Source organism: Gossypium hirsutum, chromosome A08 (assembly GCF_007990345.1).
Source record: "Gossypium hirsutum isolate 1008001.06 chromosome A08, Gossypium_hirsutum_v2.1, whole genome shotgun sequence".
NCBI classification, from domain to species: domain Eukaryota; kingdom Viridiplantae; phylum Streptophyta; class Magnoliopsida; order Malvales; family Malvaceae; genus Gossypium; species Gossypium hirsutum.
In genome coordinates this window covers 101,277,254-101,281,410 of record NC_053431.1, presented here as the reverse complement: position 1 = coordinate 101,281,410, position 4,157 = coordinate 101,277,254, and the positions used below count along the sequence as shown (strand labels likewise).

Sequence of the window (4,157 nt, the reverse complement as noted above, 5' to 3'; positions counted from 1 at the left end):
CTAATGTCGCAGAAAGATCTGAATTTAAGACAGCGTGAAGGCTTTGAGATGTTAAAGGACTGTGAGTAGTTATCAATTAACCTTTGGGAAAGCAAGTATAATTACAGATGCCTAAATTCAAAATTCTTTATTTATTTTGTATGTACTGGTTATATGATTAATTTTATTGATGATGGTTTGATTCTAGCTAAGTTAAAAGCTAAATCAATGCTTTCATTGCGTGTTTGAGAAGCTTAGAAATGTGTTAGTGAATGGTAAGATAAATAAGTACTGTATGAGTCGATTTTCAATTTTGAATTTCAGGTCTGGTCTGATGACTAATGTTATTGTTTTGAGATAGAAATTGCATACAAATGAATCCAGAGCTTATGCAAAAGTTTATGTACGAGGCTCAGTAGTAGCACGTTTGTTCATCCAAGAGTAATAAAATGTGTAGTTATATGAAGTAGACGTTTTGGTGATTAAGTATGTACCATAATATTTTTGAATTTATGTTTAGATGTCTATTTGTTAGCAAGTAAATCAAACGTCAAGAGCATTCAGGACTATTGCAGTCAGTGATAATACTAGTGTACTATGAGATAGAGTCACTATAGATTTCTTATCGGGACTACCTCTATCCCCGAAATGGATGATGTTGATTGAATGTTGATCATTTGAAAAAATCTGCATGATTGTTCCAGTATGTATCGAGTTCTAATTTGACAGATCAATCGAGTATATGTGTTCCTGAGGGAGTATCATTTAGTATTCCAAATGGTTCAACGGGAAAATTTAATGAGTATGTCAAAGAAGAGAAAGTGTACGTGAGGATTACGAATTAGTACAGGTATGTACGTAAGGTTTATAAGCATTGACTTTATGATATTGTGAGTTCATGATTTCTATGAGAATGATTTTGTGAAAGCCTAGTGATTATTGGTCTATACTTGTGATGTATGAAATTCATAGCAAATTAGGTTGACTATTATGTGTTGGCTTTTGGGCCAAATTGAGTTAAGATATAGCATGTTTTAATCACATAAATTGTGATTTATCAAATATAAGAAAAAGGAAAGATTGGAATAATTGCCGACTAAATGGTCATGAAAGTACGGGGAGATAAAAGTTTATGAAATTGAAAGATAATAAGATATATGCTTGGAAATATGTGTATGCATAATTAGTATGCATGTTTATTATTGATAACCGTAATTTATACATATTTTACCCCATATTTAACGCATTTTATGGATGATTTTCCATAAGAATTGGTGAATTCGATGCTACTAATGCTTTAATTTCATGTTTTATACTTAGGAGAGCACATGAGAGCGAAAGGAACGAGAAACAGGCCAAAACTAGAAAAAATGAGCCAAAGTATGAACTTAACACGGCCTGGACTTCCTCACACAGGCAGACCACACGGCCGTGTCAATCTGGCAGAATCGAAGCACGACTCACACGGGTATAGCACACGCCCGTGCCATTCTAACAGGCTCGAACACGGCCTGAAGTAATCGTATACAGACGTGTCGAGCCCAAGTTAAGTCCAATTCGGAAAAGGCCACTTTTGAGGGCTTCTAGGCATTCCAAAGCCTATAAATACACCCTAGAAGAGAAGAAAAAGGAGACAGAGAAGGGGGAGTAAGGAATTACTCCAAAGAAGTCGATTGATCCATCTTAGAAGCCGAATTCATCATCAAGACTGAAGATCTCTCCTCAATTTCCCTTCAAGAGTTTTGGGTTTTCTTTATGTTTTGTATTCTTTATTCTTTTGAGATGTTTTCTTATTTAGTTATGAACTAAATCCCCTAAATACCTAAGGGGAATGAAACCTAAGACAAATCTTGTTCTTTTTTTCTGAATCGTATAATAAATATTAAACTTGTTCTTAATTATGTGTTCTTAATTATTGTTTTGATATCCCAGGATACTGATTCAAGATAAGCTCTTATTCAGAGGAGGAATAGACCCTGTCTAAGAGTACATTTATCATAATTAAGCAGAGTTGATTGCGTGCCTAGAAATAGGGTGACAAGATTTTCCTGGATTAGGGTGAAACCTAATAAGGGGCTCTATAGATCGAGTTAATGCAACCCTAGAGTGTTAATTAGAGAAAGTCTCGGTTATTCCATCTAGGGAGATGTTATTAGTCTTGAATAGGGATAATAACATAACTTAGGGATCTCTACGGAACAAGTTGAATGAATAAATCGTCCGATTCAGAGCCAGAATAACAAGTAAAGTCTAGGTGGATTTTTCCTTATGTATTGTCTTCAGTCATTCGATTTTCCCAAAAGCAATTCCCCAATTCTTTTCTCTGTGCGTTCCTATTTTAGATAATTAGTTAATTAAAACAAAACCCCATTATTCTTATGCTAGATAATAAAAAAGACAGTCATTACTAGTACTTTTAGTTCCTTTGGGCTCGACAATCCGATCTTGCTAAAACTATACTACTGTTCGATAGGTACACTTGCCTACATTGCAATAATAGTCAGTTCAAGAATGAGTAATTATAAATATTTAAAACCTATCACAAAACCTTATGGTCAAGTTTTTGGCGCCGTTGCCGAGGAACTGAAATATTAGGAACGCTAAATTTTTATTACTTTAGCCATTTATTTTACTTGCAATTTAATTTTATTTTATTTTTATTATTACTAATTAATTACTTTTTCTTTCTCTTGGCAGGTTGTTATAGTTTATGACTAGAAGAAACCTGTCGGGACCATTACTTTTTGACGAAGAAATCGATTGTACAGTTCATAGAACCCAAAGAGAAATAAGGTACAACTTAAGATACATGGAGAACGAGCAAGAATTTGATACTCAACCCCCAACTGAAGAGATGGCTGAAAACCAAGGCAATCAGCTACCTTTTGTAATTGCGGTTAATCAAAATCCTGCTCCACGCACTATGTATGACTATGCTAAACCTTCTTTAACAGGAACTGAGTCAAGTATAGTTATAGCTACTATTGCTATGAATAATTTCGAACTGAAACCTAACACAATTCAGATGATACATCAGTTTATTCAGTTTGATGGTTTGCAGGATGAGGATCCCAACACTCACTTGGCAAATTTTTTGGAGTTTTGCGACACTTTCAAAATTAATGGCTTTTCTGATGATGCCATTCGCCTTCGGTTATTCCCTTTTTCACTGAGAAACAAAGCTAAACAGTGGTTGAACTCGTTACCACGAGGGTCTATCACTACTTGGGAACAAATGATAGAAAAATTTTTACTAAAATATTTTCCGCCGGCTAAAACAGCTAAGCTACGTAATGATATCTCTTCTTTTGTGCAGATGGACTTAGAAACACTTTACGATGCATGGGAGAGATACAAGGATCTATTGCGAAGGTACCCTCACCATAGGTTACCTCTATGGCTGCAAGTTTAAACATTCTACAATGGTGTGAATCCCTCGACAAGACAGATGATTGACATAGCTACTGGAGGAACCATCAACAACAAAACACCTAAAGAGGCTTATGAATTTATTAAAGAAATGTTATTGAATAACTATCAGTGGCAAGTCATGAGGACTAAGCCAACAAAAATAGTAGGCGTTTATAACGTCGACTCAGTTACTATGCTGTCAAATCAGGTACAACTTCTCAATAAAAAGATTGATGGTTTACTTGGTTCTACGCAGGTACATTCAGTAATGAGGTGTGACTCAAGTGGAGGAGGTGTGCATACAAAATATCAATCCTTCAATCCTAAAATCGAAGAGGTACAAGTCAACTATATAGGTAACAATAACTTTAGATCTCAAAATAACCCATACAGTAATACTTATAATGAAGGTTGGAGGAACCACCCAAATTTCTCCTAGGGTGGTCAAGGGAATCAAAAGCCAAAAAATCCTTAGGGTTTTCAACAGCCATCTTATCAACAAGAGAAGAAATCAAATCTTGAGGAGATGCTCTCAAAATTCATATCAGTGTCAGAAACTCGTTTCCAAAATACCAAGACAGTACTTAAAAATCAACAAGCATCGATCCAAGGACTCAAAATTCAGATAGGCCAGCTATCCAAACTAATCTCCGAATGACCACAAGGTAGCTTACCAAGTAATACTAAACCTAACCCAAGGGAACACCTCAACGCAATTAGTACTCAAGATAAGGAAGGATTCATTGTGCTTGAGCCAGAATTGATGC

At 35.3% G+C, this 4,157-nt stretch overlaps 1 non-coding gene across 1 annotated transcript; it reads right to left on the bottom strand.

Moving 5' to 3' along the window:
- Positions 1-3,262: 3,262 nt before the first annotated feature.
- Positions 3,263-3,369, bottom strand: LOC121205818 (small nucleolar RNA R71). Its single transcript, XR_005900891.1, has one exon. It is a non-coding gene; the product is annotated as a small nucleolar RNA R71 (small nucleolar RNA).
- Between the last annotated feature and the right edge of the window lie 788 nt (positions 3,370-4,157).